The sequence below is a fragment of the Phocoena phocoena genome, chromosome 15, assembly GCF_963924675.1.
Source record: "Phocoena phocoena chromosome 15, mPhoPho1.1, whole genome shotgun sequence".
NCBI classification, from domain to species: Eukaryota; Metazoa; Chordata; class Mammalia; order Artiodactyla; family Phocoenidae; genus Phocoena; species Phocoena phocoena.
The window spans coordinates 35793543-35808584 of NC_089233.1; the positions used below are offsets into that span (position 1 = coordinate 35793543).

Sequence of the window (15042 nt, forward strand, 5' to 3'; positions counted from 1 at the left end):
GCACTTTAAATGTATACAATTTATTATATATCAAAACTTTAAAAAATTGAAGTATAATTGATGTACAATATTATATAAGTTACAGGTGTACAATATAGTGATTCACAATTTTAATGCCGCAGAGCAACTAAGCCCGTGGGCCACAACTACTGAGCCTGCGCTCTAGAGCCCACGAGCTGCAACTACTGAGCCAGCACACCTAGAGCCCATGCTCCACAAAAAGAGAAGCCACCGCAATGAGAAGCCTGCGCACCACAACAAAGAGTAGCCCCCCACTTGCTGCAACTAGAGAAAGCCTATGTGCAGCAACGAAGACCCAAAAATAAATTTAAAAAAAATTTTAAAGGTTATACTCCATTCATAGTTACTATAAAAATTGGCTATATTCCCTGTGATGTACAATATAGCCTTGTGGCTTATTTTGTACATAATAGTTTCTACCTACTAACTCCTTGCACTTGTGATACCCCTCCCCCCTGCCCTCTCCCCACGGGTAACCACTAATTTGTTCTCTATATCTGTGAGTCTGAATAAAAAATTTTTTAATGACCACAAAATTATTTGACACTCTTTCCACTGAGAAGTGGCATCTGTGTCTCTTCTCCCTGAGCCTCAGTGGGCTGTGACTTCTTCATACAATAATGTATGGCAGAAGTTACACTGTAGAACCTCCAAGGTTGAATCATGAAGGGGGAGGCAACTTCCATCTTGTTCAGTAGAACACATACATGGGGTTCCATGTTGCCAGGTAAGAAATTCAATTAGCCTGAATCTTCCATGCTGTGAGAAAGCCCAAGCCACATGGAGAGGTCATGTGCAGATGTTCCATTCCATAGCACCAGCTGAGCTCAGTCTTTGATTCATCTCAGTTCATATGACAGCTGTGTTGTTAAAGGAGCCTCCAGATGTTTCTAGACTTCAAGTCTTTGCAGCCAGGCCCCAAATTTAACAGACACAAGTTATACCTGCTCTTTCCTGTTGAATTCCTGACCCACAGAATCAATGAGCATAATAAAATATTGCTTTATGCCACTACATTTGAGAGTGTTACATAGCAATAATAACTGACAAGTAATAACTATTAAACTAAAAGATGGCAAACATATTTAATGGAAGAATTTTGAAAGCTTCTCACTATGAATTCTGGAACAAAACAAGAATGCTTCCTATCACATTTCAATTTAACATCTTATTAAAGGTCTTAGTGCAATCAGGCAAGAAAAGTAGTTAAAAGGTATAAGTAAGGATTGGAAATAATTAAACAATACTGCCTTGATTCACAAAGGACATGCCTGAATAGGTAGAAAATCCTACAGATTAAAAATAATTTTAAAAAATGAGTTTCACAATGTAACTGAATCTAAGATTAATATACAAAAATGTATTTTTATGTAACTGCAAAACATAGAAAATTATATTCAGTGATATAATTTACAATAGCATCCACAAAATCAAATACCTAGCAAAAATTCTAATGAAAGATGTGCCAGACCTATTTCAGAAAAATATAAAACACTATTATGATCAATTAAAGAAGACCTTGATAAATGAAGAGATACATCATGTTCATGAGTTGAAAGACATTATTGTAGTGATATCAAATCACCCCCAACTGACCTACAGAATCAATGTTAGACCAATCAAAATCCCAATCACTATTTTTGTATAAATTGACAAGCTGATTCTAACACTTATATGAAAGTGCAAATGACCAACAATAACAAAAACAAATTTGAAAAACAAATTTCGGAGATTTACACTCCTGAATACCAAGATTTATTATGAACTGAAGTTATTTTGGTCACAAGGGTAAACAGATCATGGAACAAAGCAGCACAGTATTAGAATCACACGTACTCAGATTCTTGATTTGTGAAAGTATGCACTACAAAGCAGTGGGGGAAAGGACGGTCTTTTAAATAAATTGTTCTGAACCAAAACTGTCCCCCTTTAACAGATGGTGAAATTACGGCCTACAGGGCTAAACGTCTGGAGTCCAGAGCCTGGGTTGGGAGGAATGCAACCCACCCTCCCCCCGCTACAGGGTCTAAAACAGAAGGGAATGTTTTTACAACTACGGGTTCGGTCAGCGTTTGGACCTGGGACCTCTGTCCCCAACAACAAAAGTCATGTCTCTAGCCCAGCGCAGTCCATTGTTGAAGGCCACAAAAACGAGCCACATCTGTCATTTAAACTCATCTAGCAGCAGATCTTTTTTTTTTTTTTTTTTTGCAGTACGCGGGCCTCTCCCCGTTGCGGCCTCTCCCGTTGCGGAGCACAGGCTCCGGACGCGCAGGCTCAGCGGCCACGGCCGACGGGCCCAGCCGCTCCACGGCACGTGGGATCCTCCCGGACCGGGGCATGAACCCGTGTCCCCTGCATCCACAGGCGGACTCCCAACCACCAGCAGATCTTTTTTTAAATCTTTAAATTTAATTTAATTTTATTTCTTTGGCCTCACCACACAGCTTGCAGGATCTTAATTCTCAGATCAGGGATCGAACCAGGGGCTCCGGCATTGAGAGCGCGGAGTCCTAACCACTGGACTGCCAGGGAATTCCCACAGATTTAAAAAATATAAGTAAAAAGGTAAAATTAAGTGTAATGTATTTTAATTAACCCAATATATCCAAAGTATCATTTCAACACATACTCAGACTTCTTACTTTTTTTGAACAAAGCCTTCAAAAGCCAATGCGTATTTTTACACTTAGAGCAGCAATCTCAGTCGGACCAGCCGGAGGAAACCAGTGTCCAGCCGGGGAAGAGCTGCCCTGATCGAAGAACACAACGAAGCTGCTTTTGGGGACTGGGGAGTTCAAGGGCTGCCTGGACCTCTGCGGTTAGGTTCCCCGGGCTGGAGAGGAGGGGAGGGACGCGGGGGCGCGGGGGCCCGGGGGCCCGGGTCAGCAGGGGTGGGCCTAGAGCAGAGCGCAATACGCATGGCCGGATGAGTCTCTAGGCTCGGTCTCTCATCCCCGAGCTTTAAAACAGTGAAAAACCGGGACCCACAACTTGAGCTCGTCCGGGATTTGAACCCGGGACCTCTCGCACCCGAAGCGAGAATCATACCCCTAGACCAACGAGCCTCCCTAGAGTACCATCTTCCAGTGCTTCCTTCACAACTATTCCCATCGCCCCGCGACTAGGGTTTATCCCGAAGTGGACTGGGAGGAGCACTGGAATCACAGCGGGGAGACCCAGGAAACCCAGACCGGCAGGGGCAGAAAGAGGGGTCCGCTAAGCCCAGACAGGGCCGAGGAGATTGATTCCTGGACCACAACAGGGGATAGATTCTTGCCCCAGGGGAGTGAAGAGCAGAAATGTGGGGGTGGGGGAAGGGCGGGGACGGGAGGCTTGGGTGACCCGGAGAGCACCTTACTCTCCAGGGGAACCCGAGCCTCAGGCTGACAGCCGTGGGGCTGTGGATTGTGGCTGGGGAGCAGGCAGGAGGCAGGGGACCGGCATCAAGTAGGCCCTGGTCCTACGGTGGGGCCCCTGCCCTGGAATCTCTAGGGGAGGAGGAACAGCGGGGAAGGATGGGAAGGTTCCGCTTTTTGCGCGGGGCTCCAGGGCTGCCAGCCTGCGGCGGGGAGAAGAGAGCTCCGATGATAGAGGATTCTGGCTCTCCCTGTAGATCCCCAAAGCGCCGCAGGGTGGACGACGACCACCTTGGGAGCCTCCTGCGGTTCGGGCAAATCCTTTCCGCGGGAAAAGTAAGGCAGAGTGTGGTAAACAGTGGCTGGCTCGTTTGAATGATTCAGTGGGGTTTAGGGTGTAGGGGCTGTCCCTAGGGGTCTAACTAATATCTGGCCCTGGGTGATTTGGGGAAGGGGAAATATTGGCCTGGTGTGTGAAAGTTAGATAAGGAGTTGGGTCAGGGTGTGGACTGGAAATTGGTTGGTTTGCAAACTGTTTACTTTCTCTAGAATTAGCTGACCCTGGGGTTGGCAGTCTCTTCCTAGCCAGCAGACCCCTCCAAGAGGTCAAACAATCATTAAAAAAAAAAAGACCACACAGGTGTCTTCACCCACTTCACCCTGTCTATCCTTCCTTTACCAAGCAAAGGTCCCATGCCTTCTCCGGAGCTCCACGATGGTCTGTAACCCTAGCTCAGTCAATGGTGTGTCGAGGTCCTGGAATTTGTCCAAGGGTCTTGTGATTGGTCTGGCTAGGATTCCGTGAATGCTTGCTTTACAGGAGAGAATCTGAACTCCCTCACTCCAGCTTGGCAAAAGCTGGGCTCAGCCTGGGGCTTGAACCCACAACCCTAAGATTAAGAGTCTCATGCTCTACCGACTGAGCTAGCCGGGCGAAGACAAGAACAATCTTTGACGCCCAGCTTCTCAGAGTCCCAAAGGCAGGTCCTGCAAAAAATGGCAAAGGTGCAGCCGCCCCCGGAGTCGACCTTCTGGAGGCTGGACACAGTCCTTGACTGGGACTCTGGACATCCAAACCCGGCACCATGCCCCCACCCTGCCCCCCATTCTCAGCCAGCTGTCAGCAGACAGGGAATCTTTCACTTGGTGTTAAAGCGGAATTTTTGGCGTGGGGCCATTAGCCACAGCCCTGGGTCGGGGTCATTCAGGGTGGTCCTTGGGGGGTGAGGATGGGGGCAAGGAACAGCCTTTCTCGAGGATCAGGGGAGCCTGGGTTGACACTCCCTCTGCTTGCATAAACCCAGACCCTAACTCAGTACCGAGCCCCTGCCTATTTATGGCTCCAATTCTTTTAAAATGACCCAAAGAATCAGCCCCCTCCCACCCCTCTGCGGATCTATGTGCAGGGCCACAGAGAGGCCCACGAAGTCCCAGAGGGGAGGGCTCGTTGGCCAGTTCTGTTTGTCCCGTTGTAGAGTCCTTGCCTCTGTGACTCCACGGAGCCACAGCCTGCCCAGGACCACCAATGTCTTCGGAATATAATGGAAAAATCCGAACCTCTCCTGGGTCCCACCCACAATGGTTCATCTGTCCAGAAGGTCCCTGGGGCAGGGGCACATCGTTTACCATTCCTGCTCAGCTAGGAAAACCGATCCTGGGTGGGATTCTGTTCCTGACCTCCCACTACTTCCCCACAAAGTCTCAGACTCTAGAAAAGCTGCCGCTACTGAAAAGTCAGAAGAGCTAGACTGAATGAGGAGCCTCTTACCCCCTCCCAGCCCCCCACAGTACCAAGGGTGACAGCCCAGCCTTAGCAAAGTAACCAGAACACCCTCATCCCAGTCTCGGGGATCTGTAGGAGGAGCTAAGTTATGCCAATGTCCAAAGCTGGAGCTCCATTTGCCCCAAACCCGGGCAACCGAAACCTTCTCCAAGACCCAACATGCAGTCCCTGCTCCGGGTGGAGCTGGGGCTCACAATCTCTGGCTTAAAAGGCCTGCGAGACCCCATTTGGCCATGGGCCTTCCCCCCACAACAAGGCTGTGTGGTTCCCCTCCTTCCACCCTCCGACTCTGCAGCAGCCCCTCTTCCAACATGCACTCCAGTCAACCCCACCCACTCTGCCCTTCCCCCCTCTCCCCCTCCTCACTCTGCCCCTGGGTCAGGACTTGAACCAGCCTCCCTGCCCCAGCCCGTGACCCCTCCCTTCCAGGTGTGTGCCTCTCCGTGCTCAAAGATCACAGCCTCTCCGGGTGGGGCTGGTCCCCACAAATCTTGTCCCTGCAGAGTTCTCAGCGCGGGGCCTGGCTAAGGATCCGGCGCAGGGGGTTTGTGGAATGAATGCAGAACGGAGCCAGAACGCTCGGTGGAGAGGAGGGTCACCGAGGTCGCAGGAGCAAGAGGGACACGCGAGGGTAGTATCTCAGGTGTGAGAAAGCCCATCGGGATCTAGGCATGAGCTCTTCTGAACATTTTAGTGCTGGTGCTGGGATGCACAGGGAAGAGCAGGCTGGGGACCCTCTGCAGAGCTCTGGAGAAGACAGATCCTCCGGGGCTGGGAGAGGTGGGGGCTGTGGACAAGGCCACCAGCTCAGGGATGGAGGCTCCTACGGGAGGGCCCCGGGAAAGGCCCCGGCCACACTAACTGGTCCTCTGGGGTGACCGGTGCACCTGGTCCCTAAGCCTCACGAGACGCACATTTCTCTGAATCCCAATTCGCTTCCAGTGGAGGAGAGCGACAGCTGCGTCGCACGTGGGCTCGTCAGGACGGAGGAATCCAGGCACCATGACTCTAGCTCTGTCCCGAGCCTTGGGCTGTAGAGAGAAGAAAGGACCCTCAAGTTTCCCTGCCGTGGAGGCATCAGTCTTCTGGGTGTGGAGACGCCAGCCGAGCCCAGGACTAGGAGAGGCACAAGGCAGTCCCGGATCCGCAGAGCGTCAGCCTCCGAGACCTGGTGCTCACAGGGGCGGCGACACTGCGCTATCTTCTTCTCGAGGGCTGAGAGCTGAACTTATCCGAGCTCAATACGGGGGCCGCTCGGAATAGGGAAAACGGGGACCTGAGGCTGCACAGGGAAATGGTGTGAAGATAAGCTGGAATAGGCAGTCAGAAGTTCAGGTCTACTGTGGCTCGTTGGTCTAGGGGTATGATTCTCGCTTAGGGTGCGAGAGGTCCCGGGTTCAAATCCCGGACGAGCCCATTCTCTTTTCTTTTTATCCCAAGAATTCCCAGTGTACCCAGCCCAGGGACTCCTGCGGGAACAAAATATGGCTCTGAGGGCCCATCGACCTCCACCGCCCACATCCAGCCCGCCAGCCTGATCGGAAGGGCCAGAAGCCCTGAATCTGAGTCCTGAATTTGAGCTCCATATTAGTTTAGGGAGTGGGAGGTAAGGAGAGAGATCTCCACGCACAGCCGGAGGCCACAGCTTCAGCTTGGGACACCTCGCCCTCCGCCCATCCCTCAGGCTCAACACTCCCAGGTGGCTTTCCCCTCTGGCCGCCAGAGGGAGCGCCGAGCCGACGCTGCTGGGCTGGGAATTGGGGAACTTCCACCCGTGCCCCGGTCCGGGAAAGCCCCCAACTGTGTTCCGGGTGAGCTAGGCTCTGGCCGCCGGGCTGCACTGCTTCTGTTGTTAATGACCAGTGGAGGATCGGGGAGCCTCCAGAGACACCCCACCCCCCACTCCCACGGGGCGAAACGGGAGAGTTGGGAGGCTGGGTAGGACTGCCCTGAGCGTGCACCTCACGAAGGGGACCTTAACAGTTTTTTCTCACTTCCCCTTTCCCTTCCTGGGATCTGAACAGAAACTTCAGAGCCACCTCAGCCGGTGGCCCAGAACCTAGTAACAGCACCCTCGCGCTGCATTAATCCAGCCTCTAATGATGGACATCCATGTTGCCCCAACCTTCTCTTTGTCCACATGGGGAGCAGTAAGAGGCGCCCCTCCTCCCCCCAGACAGGGGGCATCAGCCGAGGCCTAGTGGAGACCACGAACACCTACTCCAGCCCAGCAGTGAGGAGGTCCCACCCTGTGTGAATTGCCCGCACCAGACAGCAACAGGGCAGCCCCCTCTTTCCCTACCAGAGGGGCATCTAGTCAGAGAAGGCTGCAAACCAGAAGATTTAAATGAGATCTAGAGTCTCATAACGTAATACCGAAAATGTCCAAGATGCAATTGAAAATCACTGGTCAAACTAAGAACCAGGACAATTTCAACTTGGAGGAGAAATGACAAGAGACACCGACTCAAATGTTGGAACCATCTGCCAAGGAGGGTAAAGGTGGGTGAAGCAGCTGTGGTAAAAATGCTTCAAGTAGCAATTACAAGCTACTTGAAACAAATTTAAAAAGTGAAAGTCTCAAATAAATGGAATATATAAAGAATAGCCAAATGGAAAACTTAGAACTGAAAAATACAATAACCAAAATAAAAAGCTTAATTGATGGGCAACAGCAGAATGAACAAAACAGAAGAATCAGTAAACTTGAAGACAGAACAATAGAAGTTGCCCAATCTGAAGAACTGAGAAAATAAACTTAAAAAATAAAATAAACCAAATAACAGAGCCTCAAGGATCTGTAGGGCTTTAACAAAATATATAATATTGGAGTCACTGAAGACCCAAGAGAGGAGAAAAATGGGGCTAAATAGTTTTAGAAGAAATAGTAGCTGAAAATTTCCAGTGGGTTTTTTAAAAAATAAACTTTAGGAGAGGGTGTACTCACACCTCTCCATTCTTTGATGAAAGAATAAAGTTTTCAAAATAATCCTTATTGTTAGAGTTCTCAAAAAACAACAAAATCGAGCAGAATTACATAACCCCCTGCCCCCAAACACCACAGCCTCCTCCACTCCCATGTTGTTGTTGTTTTTCTCAGTATCACAACTGTTTATTTCATGCTGGTGCTACCTATCAGCTGCAGTGGCTGTAGCTTGGCTGTGGCTGTGTGTTCATTCCAGGGTCCAGGGTGAAAAAGTAGCCCTAATTGTGCACATGCTGTTCTCACACTGTGGGCAAAAAGGGGAGGGGTGACCCTCACAACAGCTTTTAAAGTTTCTTCCTGAAAGTCAGCTCTGATTACTTTACAGATGCCTTTGAAGCCACATGGCCAAGTTCAACATCAAGGAAGAAAGCCAATAACTGGGAAAAATAGAATCTACCGCCCTTCCAGAACCCACAACCAAATCAAGCAACGGTCCATCAGGAAAACGTAAAGCGACCTTAGGTGTCTGGCGTCACGGGAAATCAGGGGCTTGCACCGAATGGGGTGGGGGAGGAAAGTCAGGGAAACTGTTGCCACGACCTCAGCCCAAGCACCGAGGTGGATGGTCTGGAGCTCGCGGGGGTCCACTGCCATCCCCAGCCCTGGAGAACCCTCGCCTGTCTCTCGTCTGCAGCAGGGAAGCAGGTGCTTCATGAAGGCTCCCTGGAGAGCAGCCCTGAAATTCAAGGCCACACTTCTGGCTGCCTCCGGATTTCTCCTCGGCAAACTCGAACTTCCAGAGGAATTTCTGGGAAATACGGCTCCCATCTTGTTACGGGCCGAACGCTGGTGTCCGCCCCAAACCCCTAGGTTGAGGTCTGACCCCACCGTGACGGTACTTGGGGACAGGCCTGCGGGGCTACGAGGCCAAGAGGGCGGGAGCCCCCGACGGGAAGGCGGCGGACGCGGTCTCATCTGGAACCGCCCGTAAGACAGCGGCCAACCTGACTGAGCTCTTCCCGGCGCCTGGGGGCGCGGCCTCAAGGTCCCCACCGTCGGGGAGTAGGCGGCGGGCAGGCCCCGAGGCCGCAGCCCCGCGCCTTAGGAGCAGGGACCGCCGGCCGCTCCGCGCTCCCGCCGCCCGCTCCCATGACGGCGGCGCGCGCGAGACACGGCCCATTCCCGTGTATTTTTGAAATCTATCTCCCTCTACTTTTTTTCCTGACGTATTTTAAAGCACATATAGCATTGCTTCACCCGTAAAAGCTTTTTGCCTTTTTTTTCACCAACTATCTCTACAAATAAAGTCCTTTGTTCTAAAATACTCGCAATGCCACGTGCACATCCAACAACATTAACGGTGATGCTGCAGTGTTCTCTCGTGCTCAGTACGCATGCAGGTTCCCGCTGCCTCCTAACCTCCACTCCGCATTTGGCTGGTTAGATTCAGGATTCAAGCCAGGTCCGCACGTCGAGGTTGGTGGAATCTGAAATCTCATTGAGTCCTCAGCAGATTCTCCGAGGTGCCCTGTCTCCAGAATTTGGGGTAGGGAAGGAGCAGACAACCCCTAGGTCCCACTCCCAGTCCATCATGTATCTGAAGTTCCTTTCTGTTCTGGAGAGCCAAGCCGGGAGGGGGCTGGGGCGGGGTTGCCCCAGCCCCGACCTTCCCGGGTCTCACTCCTGGCATGCAAGGATCCGCTTGCTCCCTCCAGTGACGTCTCATTTCTGACCCTGAATCCCAGGAGACTGGATCCTAAAGCAGAGGGCGTGAGCAGGGTAGGTGTCGTGGCAGGCTCCACGGGGTCTCCATTCCCCTCCAGCAATCCACCACCAGGTCGCTGGTTCCAGCAACTCAAGATCGTCCAACGGACGGACCAAGAAATGTTGGGGCAAAATAAGTTTTTAAATAAAATAAATTTCTTTTAGATAATTCAAAGGAAGTATAGATGGAGTTATGCAAACAAGTGGAATCCAGTTAAGTCTAACAATTATTTTGGGTTCACGGGCTTGTTTGCGTATATATAGTGGTGGGTCCCTTATCATTGCCCCATTTCGGGCCGCGTGTCCGCGCATCGCGGGATCATCTCGGGCTGGCCCGCCCTGAGTTCTATCCGTGCCTCAGGGCTCCCGGGGGCGGCAGAGCCGCTGTCTGTCCTTCCGTCCGTCGGTCAGAGTGGAGCCTTACCCCTCCCCTCCCCCCAGCTGCTCTCCGGCTGGGGACACGGCGAATTCCGGACATTCTCAACACGCAGGTCGCCGGATGGTGCTCCACGTCCCCGCTGACCCCGGGGCCTACCCAGCCCAGTCATTTTGGGTTATCCACAGCCAGTCAACTTTCCAAACGTGGCCGCAGTCTACCAAGCATGGGTGCTCGGCTAGCTTCGTCGGTAAAGCGTGAGACCCTTAATCTCAGGGTCCTTGGTTTGAGCCCCACATTGGGCGTTCTTTTGACAGAACCTCTAAGCAATTCCTGGCATTCGGTTTAGGTACAAAATGCACCAAAGGCTAGTCCGACGAACCGGGTCCAGACGCTGCCACATCTGCAGCCTGTCAGTTCTCAATGAGTCACCCCGCCCAAGCTCTCACAGGCCTGGAGTCTCCTCCTCACAGTGGGTCCGCGAACCCACTTGATTCCTCAACTTCTTTAACCAAAGGAACCTTAGAAATGGGTCCATCAAAGATTTGAACCTGGCTACCAGACAAAAGCCACCCACCAGTTCCTCCTTTGGTTTATTTAGTCGACGGAGCGAGCTGCTACTATTATCTGTGCATCTGCAAGACAGCGTGGTTTAAAAAGCTCAACTTATACTAGGATATTTCTTTGGGAGTGAGGGGTGTACTGGATTCCAAGTCACAATCGTCTCTCAAACAGGAGTGACCCTACAGGGCAGAGGAGCCCAGACCACTGTGAGGAAGGACGAGGGTGAAAACCAGGGTGGACATGTCCATATCTGGTGAATGCGACAGCGGTGTGTCCCACATCCCAACTACTCTTTTTTTTTGCGGTATGTGGGCCTCTCACCGTTGCGGAGCACAGGCTCCAGATGCGCAGGCTCAGCAGCCATGGCTCACGGGCCTAGCTGCTCCGCGGCATGTGGGATCTTCCCGCACCGGGGCACGAACCCGTGTCCCCTGCATTGGCAGGCAGGCTCTCAACCACTATGCCACCAGGGAAGCCCCCAACTACTCTTTAAAAGAGGGGCTCGTCCGGGATTTGAACCCGGGACCTCTCACACCCTAAGCGAGAATCATACCACTAGACCAACGAGCCACTTCCTGAGGGTCATTTGTTCTCCTCTTGAGTTCAACGTGGCTCTGTCCTCACTGGTCTGGGCTGTCTCAGTTTTCTCATCCATGGATCGTTTCCCTTTTCCCCACGAATGTCAGGGAAGGATTTGATTCCATGGACAGGAGGGGGATGGGAAGGCTCAGCATTGCCACACTCTGAGACTCCCAAGTCAGCAAGTCCCGATGCGGGCTTTGGAGGGTTCCGCTCCTCTGCTCTCCTCTCCGCCTGTGGAAAACTGAGACGATCAGCTCAGGAGAACGTCCCCAGGTCCCTCTTCCGTCACCGGGCTAAGGGCTGGGCAGCGGAGTGAAGCTGAGAGCTGGGTTTGGCCCCCCGCCCCTGGCGTGGCGGGCTCCCCGGACGCCCCCGGGACCGCCACCCCCACCCCCATGCCACTCACTGGAAAGACCCGCCGCGGGGTCCCGAGTCTCACACCCCGTCCAGATCAGAGAACTGCCTCCCGGAGCCCCAGACTCACGTCCCAGTGCAGACAGCAGCTGGGAAGATGCCCCGGCGAGGGGGTTTAGGTAGGGAGCAAAAGGATGAAGGAGGAAGTTGAGGAAACTCAGGGAGCCCTCAGAGGACACTCCCCGCCCCGCGCTGCTGTTGCCACTGCTGTGACCTGGGTCACGGCCCCTCCATGTCCGCTGAGCACACCCAGACACCAGACTTCAGTGACCAGGCCCGATCTGGCCACTCAAGTCCAACTGGGATCTGGGTCCGCCACCCCCTGGGTCTGCCACATGATCCATCCTCACAGGCCCTGACCCCACACCAGCTCTACCAGGGATTCCGTTTCTGCCATAAAATGACCAGAAAAAGCAAACTGGGCTCCTCGGGGATTTGAAGCCAAAGTGAGGGTAAGAACTTCTCCACAGGGACCTTCCTCTGCAGTTCGCAATTCCTGTTCACTGGACAAATGCCCAACTGAAGGCAGGCCCTAGACTGAGGGCATGGGTAGAGGGGAGCAGACGCCGCGAGCCAAAGGGGGTTAAGGCAGGCCTGAGGGAGGGACACCACTGACACAGAAGAGGACTTTGCAGAGGAAATAACCTGCTGGTGGAGGCAGTAGTGCTTTCCCCTCAAGAAAAGGGAAGTCTTAAAAGGCTCCGGCTATAGGAGAAGAAAGTGCTGGCCAGGGAGCCTGGTTACCCCGGTTGACCCCCACCAGGCCTCAGGGGTGGGAGAGGCCTCCCTGGACATCCAAGTGGGGCCTGGGGTTCTGTGCAGGAAACCCACTTGCTCGGGGACTTGAGAGTCAGGAGGCATGAAAGGGGCACCCAGCATGCACGACCCTGGGCTTAACTGGAGAAACCCAAGCGTTTAGGTCAGAGAAGAGGCCCACCAGCCCCCTGCCCCCTCTGCATGTTCTGGGAAGATCTGGCTCTTCGGCAGCTCACCTGGCAGGGGCTCTGTGCCATAATCCCCTGGGCCTGGGATCAGGAAGCTCTTCCCAGATTGGGGGACCTGAAATTTCAACCAAAGCCTCAGTCCCTGCCTGTGTCACACATGTCTTTTCTTTTCTGTATTCTGATTCTTTGATGTCTAGAGCCTTGCTGACTCTGGAGGGAATGCCCCTCCCAAGGTTGACCAATTCTAGGAGACAGTAAACAATTCCTCTGCCAGCAGGCATTTCAGATACAAACCAACCAATCCAGAGTCCACAACCACCTGTTTTATCAGACTCTTACACTCTGGGCCACAACCCATCTGCCAGAATCACCTCAAGGCTGGGAAACAGAAAACTAGGGACAGCACCTATGCCCTAGAGCCCAGTGAAATTATTCAAACTAACCCATTTAAACCTGTTTTCCCTGCCTCACCTGTTTCACCTTTCGTGAAACCACAATAAAGCCTCTTTTGCCCACATTTTCTTCTCATTCCTTCCACCTCCTGACTGACTCTGGTGCTTCCCCTGTGCCCCCCTCCCCCAACGTGGAGGCGTGCCCCCTCCTCTTGGAAACTGTAACAAGCCATCTTCTCAATGGCTGGATCTGTTGGCCTCAGAGAATAATAATAAAACCTATGTAAACATTGCCGTTCTTCCAACTTGGAGAAGAGACCCCGTGTCTAGAGCACCGCCCTCTGGACACCTGTGGAGACCCCAGGTCCTTCGCGGTCCCCATGCTCAGTCTCCGATGCGGTTTCCTTCCTTCCCTTGGTCGTGGAAGGCCCTTTGGCAGCCCCTCAAGTAGGAAAAAGACGTTGAAACGTGGGCTTGTCCGGAATTTGAATTTATGACCCAAAGCAAAAATACATGCCCAGACCAAGTTACATCGTTCTCCAGGTCCAGGGACCGTCTGGCACACAGACCTGGTCTCCAGCGAGTGGAGACAGAAGTGTTTGCCCCCGCCCCGTTCGGGCTCCTTCCCCCACCGCCAGGCCTCCAGGCCAGTCCCGGAGCCCCGAGGACGAAGCCTCCGGCCTGGAAACGCCCGCCCCAAGCGGAGCGATGGCCACTTGGCAGCACGGAACTGGGCGCAGCCCGATCGGATCGCGGAAGGCGGGGACCAAGATCCTCTCGCTTAGGACTCCGTAGAGCTCCGGAGTCTTCAGCCCGAAAACTGGGGATGTCTGAAAAAAAGGAAGTGGGGCTCAACCAGAATTTGAACCCGCGACTTCTGGCACGCCAAAACGAGAATCATACCCCTAGACCAACCAGCCGGCGTCTGAATAACTCCTGACGTCTGTCTTTGGAAGTCTGAGACCGCGGCTCCGCCCTCCGATCCTGGGCAGAGCTCTGGCGGCCTGGCCCCGCAGGAACTTGCGCCGGAGGAGGTTTCGGTTTCGATTCCAGAAGAAGAAGAAGAGTTGCAGCGCTGCCGGAACCTCACGGAGAGGGTACTCCCGCACACTAGGGCCCTAGAGCCGCAGAGCCAGACTCCCCCAGGCCACGAGGGCCACCCAGTCTCCAACAGCTAGAGGAGGGGACGGGCGACCAGGAAGAGGAGGGAGTCCCTGTGGCCCGGGTGAGTGTGAAAGTCTCCCAGGCCAGAAATTTCACCCAATATGGGACACAAATCCAAGACCTCGAGAATGAGACTCTGCCACCTCCCAAACGGCCAGTCCGGGTGAGCCTCGAGCATCTCGGGGTCCCTCTTGGCCTGAGCTCGGCCCCAGAAAACCCTCACAGTTCTGGAACCCTGATGTAGGGGTCAGAACTGGGGTTGGTGCGCGCTTCTTCCTGAGCGGCGCTGCCCCGCTAGCAAGGAGTCCAGCATCCACCTGGAAAGGAAGGCCTCCCTGGCTTGTCCCCGAGGCGAGGCCGTGGAGCCTTCCTGATTTGCTTCAGGCTACTCGTCGAAAAGAGGGCTGAGAGTTTGATGATGAGAAATCGTCCCTCATTGGAACCCGACACCTCCCACAACCTAAGCGAGGATCACACTGCGATCCTTACTAGTCTCTAGTGATACCCAACCACGTGCCCTTGCCCCCGACTTTCCAGCTCCCTGGAGCTGCTGGGACTACACAGACCCACGGCCGGAGAGCAGACAGGAACTTGTTGGGGCTCTCGTCCTCTGCTGAAAGGACCCGAGAATTCAGCACTCCAGTGCCCGAGATGAAGTGTGCACAGGATCCAGGGTTTGTCCCTACCATTTTTAGGACAGTAAAGTTCTGAAGAAATACAACTAGTTTGTGAGGAGTATCCTTTTCTAGCCTT

The 15042-nt window shown here is 53.2% G+C and overlaps 4 non-coding genes across 4 annotated transcripts; 1 reads left to right on the forward strand and 3 right to left on the reverse strand.

Moving 5' to 3' along the window:
• Nucleotides 1-3016: 3016 nt before the first annotated feature.
• TRNAP-CGG (transfer RNA proline (anticodon CGG)) lies at nucleotides 3017-3089 on the reverse strand. Its single transcript has one exon. It is a non-coding gene; the product is annotated as a tRNA-Pro (tRNA).
• A 1152-nt stretch (nucleotides 3090-4241) lies between these two features.
• Nucleotides 4242-4314, reverse strand: TRNAK-CUU (transfer RNA lysine (anticodon CUU)). The gene has a single exon. It is a non-coding gene; the product is annotated as a tRNA-Lys (tRNA).
• Nucleotides 4315-6507: 2193 nt separating this feature from the next.
• TRNAP-AGG (transfer RNA proline (anticodon AGG)) lies at nucleotides 6508-6579 on the forward strand. Its single transcript has one exon. It is a non-coding gene; the product is annotated as a tRNA-Pro (tRNA).
• Nucleotides 6580-11291: 4712 nt separating this feature from the next.
• TRNAP-AGG (transfer RNA proline (anticodon AGG)) lies at nucleotides 11292-11363 on the reverse strand. Its single transcript has one exon. It is a non-coding gene; the product is annotated as a tRNA-Pro (tRNA).
• Nucleotides 11364-15042: the final 3679 nt, after the last annotated feature.